The 16121-nt window shown below is 37.2% G+C and overlaps 1 protein-coding gene and 2 long non-coding RNA genes across 5 annotated transcripts in view; all 3 read left to right on the forward strand.

The window, feature by feature from the left end:
* Positions 1-16121, forward strand: part of arhgef39 (Rho guanine nucleotide exchange factor (GEF) 39) — a 167584-nt gene that overhangs the window by 74574 nt on the left and 76889 nt on the right. The gene's annotated exons all lie outside the window — the stretch shown is intronic.
* Positions 7522-9390, forward strand: LOC137049934 (uncharacterized). The gene is made up of 3 exons (XR_010899750.1): positions 7522-7601; positions 7854-7972; positions 9238-9390. It is a non-coding gene; the product is annotated as an uncharacterized lncRNA (long non-coding RNA).
* LOC137049727 (uncharacterized) lies at positions 9767-12142 on the forward strand. Its single transcript, XR_010899691.1, has 3 exons — positions 9767-9843; positions 10589-10652; positions 10776-12142. It is a non-coding gene; the product is annotated as an uncharacterized lncRNA (long non-coding RNA).

Genomic DNA, 16121 nt, shown 5'->3' on the forward strand with positions numbered 1-16121 from the left:
CTTCTCAGGCATTCCACGACTCGACACGTGCTGATTCAACATTTTCAATAGGTGAAAACCAGCGTAGACAGGCGCAGACAGGGGTAACACACTGATCCGACGAAACCCGAGAAAGTGTCTGTTGCCGTCTGTCAGTACACTGTGAACTGCCTTATGTTGACTTGTATCTAAGAAGTTTAATTGTCAAACAGGTTGAAGCCTGTTCAGGCAATGAAGAATACCAACTCCAACCCAACCAATTAGCCCAAACTAGATCTTTATTACTGTATGTCTTTCATTTCATTGAAATACTTCAAGATAGCTTTTAATGAGAGCTCCTCTCTTCCTCCTTTCCATCCGGTATGTGCCATTAGTGAGCTCTATCAAGTGGTATAAATCTTTAATTTTCGAGATCAGCATTAATGGCCGAAACAGCCTAAGATCTCGGCTCGGCTTCTGCCTTTCATCCTCTCCGCTGGTGGAATTCCGGAGAGGGCTGCGCTCAATCGTTTGCTCCCCTAAGTACACAAAATTAGCTGCTTATCTGTTGATCTCCGTACATGATCCCTATGAAATCCTTTCTGTGTGTCCAAGGCTACAGCCTTCAAAAGAGCCTATAGGAACCTGCTTGGTCTCTGTTTCTCTTGTGCTCGTCCTCTCTCTCGCTCTATTTCGCTTTCCTGGCCCACAGAGGGGAAACTAAGCCTAATTAAATTGCTCTCAAAGACAATGAGGACCAGGCTTCTACCTCTTATGCCTCCCCTGTCACTTCCAGTGGCTTCAGGCAGACCTTAAGCCCCGGTCTTTTACCAAGCTGCTTGGAGGGATTTCGCAAAAATTGAATTGTCATTCACATCCGTTTGCCTTACTGTAATACGGGCCGATGCCAGTAAACGTGTGTGTGGAATATGTTAGAGAAAGTTAGAGGCTCCTGAGTAGATTACAGTTGAGTTAAGTTGTTTGCTACATCTTTGAGGTCCGGTTCAATACCATTCCAGATCTTTCGGAGCCCCATCCCCGCATCTGCTCTTCCACAAATGGGCTCCTTAATCTCGCCGAATTTGGCCTCGTTAATGAGCGCCGGCTGTGGAATTAAGCTTTCCTCTGCCCGTTAATGCCGTCTGCAAGAGCCCAAGAGTGACTGTAGCCCTCGTTAGTGCTGCTTGCTCACTATTGATTGTGCCGGGCCACTAGGGGCTCCCTACCTGCAGTTGACTTTGTACTTCTCCAGGAGTTGTAAGGGGCTGCCGAACAACAGGGACTACGCACATCTCAAACAAGGTCTATGAAAAGCCTATCAATTAGGCTTTGAAGGTCAAGCAAACTCTCTCTGTGCCTCCTTCTGCAGTTCTGTCTTTTTCTTTCTCGCTCTCTCTCTCTCGCCCTCTCTCGCTCTCCCCTGGCTGGACTTGCTCATCTTGAGCTGGCACTATCTCCAATGCTCTCTCACTTGCATCGCTCTCTCCAAAATACATCTGAAGACTCCATTCAATTAAATATCTCTCGGCTCCAGCTGCTCCCTAAGTGAAAGGTCAAGCAAGTCCAGGAGGCTAAAAGAGAAAGGCTTGGCTTCTTCAGAAAGCTCCCCTCCCTTATTCCCTCCACCTCCCAACAAAGCCTCCCCCAAGCCTGGGCTCTCTCTTAATGATCCCCACTGGTCAATCCCTAACTAGCGATGACAGTTCCCCCCAGAAGCACCACTGCGGATGGGAGCCGATCGATCAGTTGGAGCGAAAAAAATACACATAATGATAACCCGCAGACATAATGTCAAGCCCTTGTGCTGTCCCAATTGGTTGACATTCAGGTGGAAAGAGGGGAGGGCCAGGTGCCGAGACATCAAAAGAGAGGTGCAGTGGTGCGCTTCTCCACGCCAAGTGAGGTCTGTTAACCCCCTCTCTCGCGTGACCTCTAATTACCCGAGACATGGCCTGAGAGAATGTAAATGGGATGGCTATCAACTGGGAGTGACCCGCATGCCGTCACCTTTAAAACAAACCCCGGCTCATTACTAGAGCGGTAATCCAGCTATACAGGTCTAGTAACAGGGCTTTGTCATTTTGTGAAATGTTCACCATTTAGAGGTTCGCAAACTTTTAATGCCAAGTAACTCTTTGGATTAATAAGATGATACTAGTACCACCTAGTTTTCCCCAGGGGTTAAATTGGTCTGCTTGCCAATCCAATCTATCCATACATGCGACAGACCAGTGTTTGATACAATTCAGTAAAAAAAAAATGTGAAAAGTGCTATATACACTTTAAGTAAATTTGAAGTGAACTGAAATCTCTTAAAGGCTTAGTACACCAAAAACTGAAATTGATGTAATTAATGACTCACCCTAATGTCGTTCCACACCAGTAAGACTCATCTTCAGAGCACAGTTTAAGATATTTTATATTTAGTCCGAGGGCGTATGCAAGTGTATGCACACTATACTATCCATGTTCAGAAAGGGAATAAAAACATCATCAAAGTAGTCCATATGTGACATCAGTGGGTTAATTAGAATCTCTTGAAGCATCGAAAATACATTTCCGATCCAAAAATCACAAAAACTACGACTTTGACATGCGATCCGAATCATGAATCAATATGCTGATTCATAACGGTTTGAATCTTTATTTGAGGATTGAAAACAAATGCGGAAGAGAAGACAATGCTGAATTAAGTCGTAGTTTTTGCTATTTTTGGACTAAAATGTATTTTCGATGCTTCAAGAGATTTTAATTAACCAACTGATGTCACATATGGACTACTTTGATGATGTTTTTATTCCCTTTCTGGACATGGACGCTCTCGGACTAAATATAAAATATCTTAAACTGTGTTCTGAAAATGAACGGAGGGCTTATGGGTGTGGAAAGACATTAGGGTGAGTTATTAATTACATCAATTTCATTTTTGGGTGAACTAACCCTTTAAGGTTCATATATCTACATTATACAGTAGCTTTCAATCCTGTTCTGCGAATCTGTTAATTAATGTTCTGATGTGAAGTGAACTTTAAGTAGTAGGGAGTAAGGTACACTGTCAGAAAAAAGGGTACGGGCAAGGTACATTTGTGAACACTTAGGGTACAAATGGTGAAGTTGTACCCTCAATGGGTCATAATTACACCTTATGGTACTCATATGTACCATTTTGGGGATAAAAAGGTACACATATGTTCCCAACTGTCAAAGGGTCCATGTTTGAACCATTAAATCCACAAACAAAGGTACAATTGCATGTGTGACAAAATGAGTAAGCCAAAGTGGATGAAACAGTAAAAGCTTATTACAGGCTAAACATCCACAGTGATCTGATTTGAACAATTCAGTGAACAAAACATTATTCAACCACAAATAGATTCAACATTGAGCAAGAGATTAATTTTCATATAGTTTTGGTTATTTGGACGAGATATACAAAATATAAAAATATATATTTAAAAGCCCACATCTTTGATGAATATTCTGTACATTTTGCGCATGACATTTTATTGATTATACAAAGTATAAAGATAATAACTTTTAAACATAAAGCAACTTTGTTAAAGTAAGCCTGAATTTTGTATTGTAATTTTAAACTGATATAAAAGCTGTTTTAAGTTCTTCTATTAATATAACGTTAAACAAATACATGCACGTAATTTTCGTAGCAAACGCACAATGTAGATGAAACTATTTAACGTTTATTTAACATGGATAATGGATACTATTATATGGATACTTTATGAATACTTTTACATTGTCTCAAAGTTCAAGCACGCATATTTGCTGCGAGTCCTCTTTAAATTCGTGTTGTCCAATGGGATTGTAGCCCGCGCGCACCGCGCAGTGCATGCGCAAAGAAGTTGAGCTTGTGCACGACGGTTCGACAATATGGCTCATTTCTGAATCTGACGCTGTTGATGGAGGGTTTTCTTCAAAAAATGGAAGAATCTGGAATACATGTTACTGAAGACGAAGCACAGAAATTCAGAGGTAAGTTTAGGTTTAAGTAACTTTACAGTGAAAATTATTGGTTACCTTTCGAATCATGTTCACCTTCACATTGCCTCTGTAACGTTTAACGTTAGGCCTGCCTGACGCGTGAGGGAAAAATTTATTCGAAAACACTGACCTGACAAACCAACGCATTGTTATGTTTTTTTAGTTTATTGTTGTTATTACAATTATTTTTAAACATAAATTAAGATAACTTATACTCTACCGCGAGACATTGCTCAATGTGTTGTGAAAAAAAGCAATGAAACGGCCATATAACGTTAACGTTAACAGATTTAACTACCGCGCTTTGTGTGAATAGACTTTTCTATTCACTAAAGCTGGGTCTCAATAAGTAACGTAACCCCAGATTTTTTAATTCACTTTCCCAGCATTGTCTTACTACAGTAACGTTAACGTTAATACGTGTTCTCTGTGGATGCAAGCGAAAGCCTGTCTGGGTTAATTTTAACGTGTCTCTTGGTCAGTCTAAAATCATATGCCTTACGAATATTATCGAAGTTGATTTTATATCAGTTTTATTCTATAAATAACGCAAACATATGTCCACGTGAGTTATAATCATTTAGTCCTGACAGTCATGCAAGAGCGAACAACGTAAGCAGCAGTCAACTGAGGCGAGTGCCCGGAATTGTGCCTTGGACGGTAGACATCGAGCCCTTCCAAGGACAGCAAGTGAAATTAGTTTACCATTATTAAGCAGAACTGGTTACGGTAACTAGTGAAATAAGTTTCTAGTCTTTGAGCTGCTAATTTAAAGGATTTTGCCTCTACTCTCACTCTCGGAAAAAAGTTAATTTATCTGTTAACGTTACTACGTTAAAAGGTACATATCAGTACCTTTTATATTTTGTACCTTAGGATACTACTCCAGTGATATATTTGTACCTTTTCTCAGTGTGTACAAGTAGTGTTATTATGTATTTTTCTAAATTACAGTTGATTTTTATATACTGCTGAATGGTTATTGAAAAAGACATTGTATTTATTGTTGATGTTAAAACATCCAACTCACTGATAAATCAAAAAAAAAATTTTTTTTAAATTTCAGTAAATGAGGTAGATGGAGAAGCAATAGAGTGTGGCCTACAGATAACATGATCTCTCATTTATTTAAAGGCTCCTTTAAAAAACAAATTTTTACATGAGGTGAAGGAGATGAGGGGACACTAACATTAGAACCAGTGCCGGCAGAATCCTATCAACAAACTTCGATTAAAGAAATGTAAGTATAACATTTTTTGTGTAGTTTTTGTATTATATTTGCCTTATGTTTAGTGATCAACCGATATTGATTTTTTTTCAATATCACAAGACTGTGCTTCTCAGCGCTGTCAAAATAAGTAACATCGACCAGCCAGAAAACGTACAAGCCGATGGTGAAATTTATAAAGGCCAATTTTCAGACAATGTCTGCTTTGTCAATACATCAGCCGACCACTACTTATCTTCATTGGTACATTAGTAACCGTATGCATGTGTCACATTAGAAAATTGTTCAGCATTGTGGCTAATCATCAGTATTACTACTAATGCAAGTTTTTAACTACTACTCCACCCTCACTGCAGAAATGCAACTAGAGGAAGACTGCCTGCTGGATTTGCCATTCCAGCCTTTTCTGGAGATCTTCAGGCCAAGCTTGATTACAAAGAACAATGCCAGAAGGATAGACACAGAATCATCAGAGTTCTTCATGATAGAACACACAATGTAAGTCAGCAACAAGGTTATTATAGTTTTGCTTTTTGAAATTAGTTTTTATTTTATTATCGTTTTCAATTTTGCTACAAATTTCAGTTTAGTTTTAGTTCGTTTTACAAATGGTTTTGCTAGTTTTAGTTTAGTTTTTATTTTGCAAACACATTTCTATTTAGTTTTTATTTATTTAGTTTCAGTTTTAGTTTTAGTAATTATAGTTTAGCAGAGTTACCATAATGAAGTGTAGAGACCAAATCAAGGTTTTTAATTTCAGCAAAGTTTAATGTTTGCACAGATTAGAGTTTAATCTTACTAAACATCCTTAAGTGAAATAACTTGATAAACAAGCATTATTGTTTAAACCCAGGACGGTCTTACAAAACATGCATAAAGTTGGGTCTTCACCTTTGAGCAAAAACGCTTGAGTCAAGCTATGACCTATACAAACAACGATCTGGAGATTAAAAATAAAATAAATTATATTTTGATATTAAAAAATTATATTTGATATTTTTGACATAGGCTAATACTCAGAGGATCTATCTTAAAGAACCAAATAAATGCAACGTAAAATATAAAAGTAAAAATTATAAATTCCAGACAACTCATTCATAACAAAGATGAAATATTGTTAAACAAATAAAAGCTTATTTTAATTTCTTCAGTCATACAATGTAGGCTAGCAGTGTAAGACCACAGCTAAAGTCATCTGAATACAGCCAACACACACTGTTGTGCTCTTTGTGTGTGTGTGTGTGTGTGTGTGTGTGTGTGTGTGTTGTGCTATAATTGTAAAGGGGACCAATGTCCTCACTTACCTAGTAAAATATTATGATAACTGACTAGTGAGGACATTTGACTGGTCCTCATTAGTTAAAAAGGCTTATAAATCGGCCAAAACATGTTTTTATTTAAATCTGTTGTTTTGCACGTTCTTGGGATGGGTAGGTTTAGGGATAGGGATTGGGTTAGGGGATATAAAATATCATTAACCTGATATACAATCATTGGAAGTCCATGCAATGTCCTCACTTATATAGTGAAACAAACGTGTGTGTGTGTCCTGGTATTCCCTACTTTGTGGGGAAATGTCTCCACACAGACAATAATATTATTAGTAGTTAATGATTATGATAACATCTTTGAACCTGTCAATATTATGCAAACATGAAATCTCAAACGCACAGTAGGCTAGTACTTGCTACTATAGTTGCTGACTTTTGCGCCTGCGTCTCTCGTCGCATTAGAAACGGCATTCTAAAACAAAGTTCAACGTGCGTCTCATTACCTTGTGTTATTTCCCATTTCACTGCCACGGACGCATTGATTCTTTGTGAACTGCCGTTTAGGACTAGCAATGTGTTGACTGTCTCCACGCATCCGTCACAGGACAGCGGTTAATCTCCTCCTCAGATCACTTCACGCGCAGTAGCGCAATATGCAGACACTCCCTCAACCGCCACAGTCAGATTTTCCACCACATTAAAGAGAGCTTATTAATAACTAAAACGAATATTTATTTTTGCTAATTATTATTTTATTTCAGTTAGTTTTTTAGTAAGAGTAGTTAGTTTCGTTTCGTTTTAGTTTTTTATTTATTCAGATTTTTTAATTTTATTTCAGTTTACGAAAATGTTTTTTGACCAATAGTTTTAGTCTTAGTTTCAGTTTTCGTTTACGAAAATAACCTTGGTCAGCAACTTGTAAAGCAACATAAATATTTTGAATGCATATGTGTGAAACAGTGCTTTGTTGACATGGATTTGAAGTATTTGTTACTTAAGTAATAAGAATTAAAAATGTTTTAGTTTTTTTCCAATTGATTTTAAATTAATCTTTTAGGTATCCAACAAATGCAGAATATGTGCAGGTTGCAAAATAACTTATTGTGAAATACCCTTTTCTAAAGGATATTGAAGGGAACGGCTATGTAAGTTACAAGGAATGGTAGACTTTACATCATGTGAAATGATTTTACCAGTGTAAATATTAGTTCCTTAAGGTTATTGTTCCATTTATTAATTGGTCTTAGATTTTGTTTACATCTTAGCTATTCTAATTGACAGAAAGTGGTAGATTCTGTTTATATGCATTCAAAGTATCTTGCCTGTATTAACTATACCATATTTTTCCCACATGTGTTAGGACACTTGGCACCAGTCCCTCAAGCGCAAATTTAAAGCTGAGCGTGCAGCTCTGGTCCATGAAGATGAGGTAAGAAAGAGTAAGGAGAAGTTTGGGCACAAAAATGTGAGACTCCCTGTACAATCTCCAGCAGCATTTTGCAGATCTGAGTCAGGGGTAAGTGGATTCCTGTAGTTAAAATTGGTTACTAAACAAGAGCTAAATATAATTTGACAACTAAAGAATAATTTAATTAAAAATTATACAATAGGTTGTCTGCCTTCAGGTCATGAATAAAGACTTAATTTAACTATGTCTTCTCTTCTGTATCCATCTCATGTGCTGTTTACATTCAGCATTTCCAGGTTCTACTTCAGAATTCCAACTCTTTATTGGCCGACGCTTTTAAAGGGTTAGTTCACCAAAAAATAAATTTGATGTCATTAACTCCTCTCCCTAATGTCGTTCCACACCCGTAAGACCTCCGTTCATCTTCAGACACAGTTTAAGATATTTTATATTTAGTCTGACAGCGTATGCAAGTGTATGCACACTATACTGTCCATGTCCAGAAAGGAAATAAAAACATAATCAAAGTAGTCCATATGAGACATCAGTGAGTTAATTAAGCAGCTCTTGAAACATCAAAAATACATTTTGCTCCAAAAACTACGACTTTATTCAGCATTGTCTTCTCTTCCCTGTTTGTTTTCAATCCTCAAATAAAGATTCAATCAGTTATGAATCAGTGAATCGATTCGGATCAGCAAAGTCACGTGATTTCAGCAGTTTGACACGCGTTCCAAATCATGATATGTATTTTCGATTCTAAAAAGAGATTCTAATTAACCCACTGATGTCACATCTGGACTACTTTGATGATGTTTTTATTCCCTTCCTGGACATGAACAGTATAGTGTGCATACACTTGCATACGCTCTCAGACTAAATATAAAATATCTTAAACTGTGTTCCGAAGATAAAGAGAGGTCTTACGGGTGTGGAACGACATTAGGGTGTCATTAATGACATAAATTTAATTTTTGGGTGAACTAACCCTTTAACCTGAGCAGCATGTCGCATACATGTGATGCTGACTCGGGATTCAGCCAATACTGAGCCAGCATTCAGATGTAGAACCTAAATGGAAGTGCTGAATGTAAAGGGCACATGAAACTGACACAGAAGAGAAGATATTGTTGAATAAAGTCATTAATTTTGTTTTTGCGCACTAAAAGTATTCTTGTCGCTTTATAAACTTAAGGTTTAACCATTGACATGGAAAGAACCATTTGCATAGTATTTTTTTTAAGGAATTCATTGTGCATTCTTTAATTGAATATCTCTGTAAGGTAAAGAATTAGTGAATGGAATCATGTGTTTTTGAGGTTTAACTGTTGTTGTTATTATTATTTACTTTTTTTTAACATTTGATCCAATAGGCGATTGCTTTCATTGGTGAGGATGCATCCTCTGAGGGTCCTGTGAATGTCCTACATATCCAGTAAAGCAAGATGCGATCAAACACTGCTGTGGTCAATGACCGAATGCAGCAGACTTTTGCGTGCGAAGACGGGAGATAAGAGATGGAATGACTGGAGCATATCCTTAAGAAATATCCTTTCTTAAAAACAACCTAGAGGGTCAGTGATATCACGGATTTTAAATCAGTTTGCAGCTTAAAATAAATGTTGAATGTCGTTATAAACAAAGTATGCAAAAATGTTAATTTACAGTTTGTAAAATTGTTGTAATTTTCAAAACCTTCAGGTGATGAAATATGTCCATTCAAGCTTAGAAATATTTGAGACAAAGAATATTAAAATTACTGATTTGATTTTAAAGTATTTTTAGTTCATGTGAATGATTAACTTTTTCATTCTGTCAATTTTCAGTTGTGTGATGAAGTTCTTCATCTGTCAGTTTAAGCCAGCGATTCAAGGATGGCTTTACCAGTATTGTGACAAAGGTGCTTGAGCTTGTTCAAAGAAATGCTCCATTGTCCAAAGTCTACAAAGATGAAGAGATGCTTGCAAAAGAACTACCAGGTATTGACATAAAACATAGTGGTTTTGAGCAATTACGGATTAATGTGCCCAAGCGACCATGTGCATATTACTTTCAGTTTATATAGATTTAGTGATTTAAAAGCCCAGCTGGTGATACTGGTATTACTGGTGTTGTCACACGTCATTAACCTGTGGGAAAATTTCCTCACTGTCACATCCCTAATTCAAGTCAACCATAAAAAGATAAGAATTTTTTTAACTCAAAAACATTCAACTCTGTGTTCGTGCTGCTTCGCTGAGCCAGAGAGAAAAGTTTTAAACCACACAGGATATAAATAATAGTGATCAAAATAGAGCAAACCACCTTTTGAAATTAACGGTTGTATCGTTTACATATTACGCAATCAAGTGACCGTTAGAAATGTTTTGTCAATAAATCATTCATTCAAAAGATTCTTCAAAAACACTGATTCATCCAGTTATAAAACGTATTTATTAATGATTCATTGAATTTATTCAAAACCATTTTTTTAAATAATTATTAGGATTATTAGATTATTGGATTATTAGGCTGCTGTCACTTAAGGGTTAGTAAAAAAAATTATATTAATGTTACATTTGTTGATATTTCCAGTTAATGTGTTTTTGTTTTGTTTTTAAAATTTCTGAACTATGACTTACAATGAATAAAGGAAACCACTTTTGGGAGGGTATAAATTAATATGAAAGCAGGAAGTTTATAATATTACATTATTGAGGAGTGTGTTATCTATTTTTATTACAGATTCTGACTTTCGTGCAGCACTTTTAAAGCACTGAGAAAGCTGAGAGCTTATTCGCATTGAGAGGTATGGAACCATTTGTTAAACTCACTTTTTAATAATCTGATACATGTCCTGTTATAAAGTTCTGATAGTTATTGAATTGTTTAACTGATAGATGTTTAACACGTTCTTTATTTTTCCTTGCAGTGTGATGCTGATACGCCATACCCAACCATACATTTGGTAGACACTGACTTGAACCCTCTTGGTGAGAGCCATTTTCCAGTCAAAGTGGAGGTGTGCAGGGGAAATAGGAGTTGAAGAAGGGACAATTGCAGCCTTCAGTGCCTACTATCTTTTAAACATGGCTCATCCACCCTACATGAAGAATACACTGACCTTCCTGTAGCATGCCATAGCAAAGATTGGTGAGGTGGGTGGCAAGCCCCTTCCAATAACTGTCACCCGAATAATCAATATCCTGTACTAAAAGAGACTACGTTGTCTTTGCTCCCATTAGAGCTACAGAAAATTCTTACAGATACTGCATTTAGTGAAATGTGTTTGTGATTAAATGTTTTAAGGGTATAAAGTTAAAATGAATTTACTGTTGAAAAAAGATTGCTTTGATTTATTGATGTTCAAAACATTTTAGAACATGTAGACTGTAATAGAAAATGTTAAAGGTCCCGTTCTTCGTGTGTTTTCGAAGCTCTGATGATGTTTACAGTGTGCAATATAACATGAGTTCATGTTTCGTAAAAAAACAGTATTTTTCACACAATTTAATTATCTACACACTGCTGTTTTCTCTGTCCTAAAAACGGCCTGATGATTTCCTTGTTCTATAAAGTCCCTCCTTCAGAAACGCGTAACGAGTTCTGATTGGGCCAGCGCTTCCTGTGTTGTGATTGGACAGCAGCTTAGCGCACTTTGCCCGGAAAGGTCCCACCTCTTACCTTAATGGGGAGATGCATGTGCTGAATGCGCGCTCTTCTCCACGTGAGAGAGCAACGAGACCACGCCCCCTATTTTGTGTTCTTGTGGGCGGAGGGTTAGTCAACAAACGGTTTTAGTGACGTCATTCCTGAAGGAAGTGCAGCGGTGTAGTCCAAACCAGCCGTTCGCTGTAGGCTTTGAAAGGGAACTTCTGTTAAATAAAATATCTCTCTTGGCATTGAACTTTGAGCTTTATAATTTTTCAGGTATCATTTATGCTCTAACAGCAACATTACACACTAACTAAAGTTTGAAAGATGGAATCGCAAAGAAAGGGACCTTTAAAATGAGATCTAGTACTGTTTTTAAAAAAAATGAAATAACTTTGTTAATGTTACTTGTGTTATTACGGTTAAAATGGTATGTACTGATTTTGAAAGCTTAATATTATTTATATGAAGTTAGTATAAACCTAACAGTAAAATTGCTTAATATATAAGCATCCTGTAATGACTGTGAGAATAATATGTGATAAAATGTTAAGGGTATAAAGTTACAATTAATTAACTAATGTTAATAAATTAATGTACTGTTGAAAAAAGTGCAATATATGTATCCTGTTGTGACATTGTGATTGCTTGAAATCTCTTCTGAAAATGTGAGAATTTAATAAATGTGATTAAAATTATTCTGGCCTTTTTAATGTGCAAAATAGAGTACAAATTTGCCATCACAAGGTACAAAATGCTTGTCACTGGGGCAGTACCCTTAAAAGGACAAATATGTACCTTTTTTAAAGGTACATTATAGTACCATGCACTATAAGGTACAAATTTGTCTTCAGAGGTACATATTTGCCTTTGAAAGGTACATACTGCAAGGGTACAGATTTGTACCCATGTATAAGGGTACAACGGGTGTACCCTTGAGGGTACTGCCCCAGTGACAAGCCATTGTACCCCAAAAGGTACAAATTTTGCACATTTTTTCTAACAGTGTATAACATATGCACATGCTATAAATAATATATGATATAATATAGTAGTGTATGTGTGTATATTTATTTATTGATTGATTGGTTGGTTGATCAATTAATTTTCTTGCTGGACAGTTTCTAGAAAGTTTCACCAAGTTTTGTTCCCCCATTTGCAAAATGTATTTCTCTCTTTTCATTAAATCTTCTTGAAACACATGCTTTAGTATAAGTATTACGATATTCCATTTCTTTCACACTCTTATTATAAAATATTGTCTTTGTCTAATGACATTGAGCATCTAATATGCTTTAGAGCAAACTATTTTATTTTGTTCTGATGTCTTTCAGCATGCAGACTGTGATCAGTGTATTACCCATTCCCATCTCGCATTGTGGAAGAAAATTATGCATTAGAGCAGGGCCATTTAGCTCTGGTCCAGAAAGGCCAGTGTCATGTAGAGTTTAACTAACTATAATCAAACGCACCTGCCTATGATTTTCAGAAATTCTGAAGTCCTTGACTTGCTCATTCAGGTATGTTTGATTAAAGTTCTCAAACTCCCTTTCAGGAGTTAAATCGCTATTTGAGCCTGTTTACATGATAAAGATGAACTAAAAACAGACAAAAACATTGTCAAAATGATCCCTGTTCAAACAGATCTGCAAAAAATGACTAAAAAGGCTGATTTATGCATGCCAGGCAAGTAGTTTGCGATGTCACTTTGTCAAGAAACACCCTGCAAATGTATAATACTCATGTGCATACATGCATGTGCATAACGTCATAGTTTTCACAAATTCACGTTTTTGTTGTGTATAGGGAGACGGTTGTATAAATGTACAGCCTAAACGCATAAAAAGCGCGTTGTGTCAATGGCCCCTTAGAGTCATTAGAGATGCACTATACTAAAATGACATAAATATTTTAATTACAAATAACACCAGGAAAAATGCATGCATTTTTAAGTATTCAAAATGTTTTCACCGCTGCTGTTACCGCACTTTTAAAATCACTGATCTTGAGGATGTCAGGGTGACGTTTCTTTGATTGCCTCAAAAAACAAGGTATTAAATTGCGGTTCTTAATCCAAAACGGAATTAATGACGTTACAGGCGTGAGTGAATGTCTTCATGTTCACCTCGGAGGGAAAGACTGCCTTTTCACATTCAAACTTTGAAAACAAATGGCTCCGGTGGGACCAGGCTCCCGTACGGGTTCGTCTTACCATGCGATGCTTTGGCAATCTATTTCCCCCTTTAATTGCGAGCAGACAAGTGGAACCATACATCTGCTCTTTGCCGCTCGACCCAATACATAAGCGCCATTGATCAGTCTGGCTTAAAAAGTGGTGCCACTTTCCAATCCCTCACTGAAAGCAGGGGAGGCACTATCAGAGGAGTTGATATGATACACCAACTCCTGCCTGCCACCCCCCTCTCCGTTTCAGATTAAATTCAGGGTGTCTCATTTTGGATGGGCGGCGGACAGACGGCCTGACTCCAGCACTAGATGAGAAAGCGTTGGGCTGGGCCGACCCCCCCCCTGCTCCAAAGTCTCATCAATAGCCACTGGAATGGCAGCCAAGCCGCTGTAACACAGGACGCCTGTCGCTTGTATGCTGATTAGAACAGAGCAGAGGGATAGAAAGTGGCAAGGAGACTCTTGATCAGTACCTGTCTCTGTCTCTCTTATTCTGTCTGTCTCTCTCTAGCTCTCTAAATGCTAGGACAGACTGGTGGGTGATCGTATTTCCCATCCTATCAATACTATCTTACCTCGGTCCCTGCCTCCTCCAGCGGTTTCATAACCTTGTGGTACACGGCGTCACCTTAATTAGCGCCGTTGTCTCTGGGCAAATGAAAGTGGCTATTTTTTAATGGCATTGATTTAAATGGATTGTTCACCCAAAAAGGAAAATCATTTACTCACCTCCATGTCACTGCAAACTCATATTGTATTATTTTATAATTACAGTATGTCCAAAACTATCAATCTCCGAACTGTCAATCAAATTTGGCAATTAACCCTCAACTAACATTGGTTCTCGCACATCATGTGACCAAACATCATGACATTTGAGGTTTATTTTGCCATATTTGATTCAGCTTTCAGTAATATGGACCAGAACAAAAATCTAGCCTTGATGCCAGCCGAACTCAGCCCTGCCCACAATATTTGAGCTCGGTCTGGACTTGATCCATATTATAAGTAATTATGACTGAACAGAAACTGTTAGGACCAATCAAATTGTCAGGGCAGGCTTTATACGGTGATGGACAGATGATAAACAGTAACACAATCATCCACGCCATCAAAGGCGTTTGGTTCTGCAGAAAAAAATGACGTTTGGGGGGTAAAATATGTGTTATTTTGGCAAGGTTGCAAAGATTTCCTGGGTCTATATATCACATAATTTAGGTCGCTTCAACCCGCGGACATGGACATCAACCCTCAGGAATACTACAAACTCTGCAACACAGTGCAGTTGAGTTCTGTTGACATTTGACAACTAATGTTATGCGTCGCTCCGTTGCTCTGATTGGTTGTAGGTCTATCCAATTGAGGTCTTTCCTGGTTCGGTTGAAACACGGCCCATAATCACAGCCCAATGGAGCAGTTTCAGACTCATATTCTGACTAGAATTGAGTATGACCACGTCAGGCTAACAGAAATCAGTTACTTTTAAAACTAATGCATTACAATATTGCACTTTTTTATTATTATTATTTTATTTTTATATGCAAAGATTTCGAACAAATTTCGTTCATATTGTCATTACGGGGTATTGTTGTATGCATTTAATCCATTTTGGAATAAGGCTGTAAGATAAAAAAAAATGTGAAAAAAGTGAAGCGCTGTGAATATTTTCTGGAAGCACTATGCTTCCTAAAAAACAGTTGTATTACTTTTATGGAAGTAATGCTTTGTTAAATTAACCTTACTTTTTCTAATCTGGGCTGGGCTTGCTTGTTTAACCTATACAAACAAAAGTTATGCTATTTTTGGTAAATGTAAAAGCCCTTTCACACCAAATGTGAAATGAATAAGCCTCAGGCTGTAGGAAATAAAAATGTATGCCTGTACAGTAGAGGGCGAAGAAGTAATGCCTTTCTTTACTAGTTACTTGGGGAAAAGTAATCTGATTACGTTACTTTCATCTGATTATCCTCAACACTGGAAATCATTCAGGTTTGCAAAGACATGAGGGTGATCAAATGATGCCAGAATGTTTGAGTGAAACTCTTTAAATGCACTTTTTAAAATGTATTCGCCTCAAACCTGAAGTTGTAGGACTTCAGAAATTGCTTCAAATATTAGTTCTGCCCACAAGAGGACCAGTTCTGACTTTCTTCCAACGATGTGACAGATTTGTTGTCAGTTGCATTTACCACCTTAGGCAAGCGTCAGCCAACATATTAAAGTTAAAAATATTGAAGTAGAGGGGCTCGTTTATTTTCCTAAATTCATCTTGTGCAGAAAAATAAATGGAGGATGACAAGTTAAGGCCGTCGGATATTAAGTACATAATGATTGCGATATTCAGCTTGTATCAGTTACAGTAAACTGGAAAAGTGCTGTGTAAGTTATGACAAAAATCGTATTCCTCAATCAATCTTCTTTGTCCCTCATCGATCCG

This window comes from Pseudorasbora parva, chromosome 20 (assembly GCF_024679245.1).
Source record: "Pseudorasbora parva isolate DD20220531a chromosome 20, ASM2467924v1, whole genome shotgun sequence".
In the NCBI taxonomy this organism is placed as follows: domain Eukaryota; kingdom Metazoa; phylum Chordata; class Actinopteri; order Cypriniformes; family Gobionidae; genus Pseudorasbora; species Pseudorasbora parva.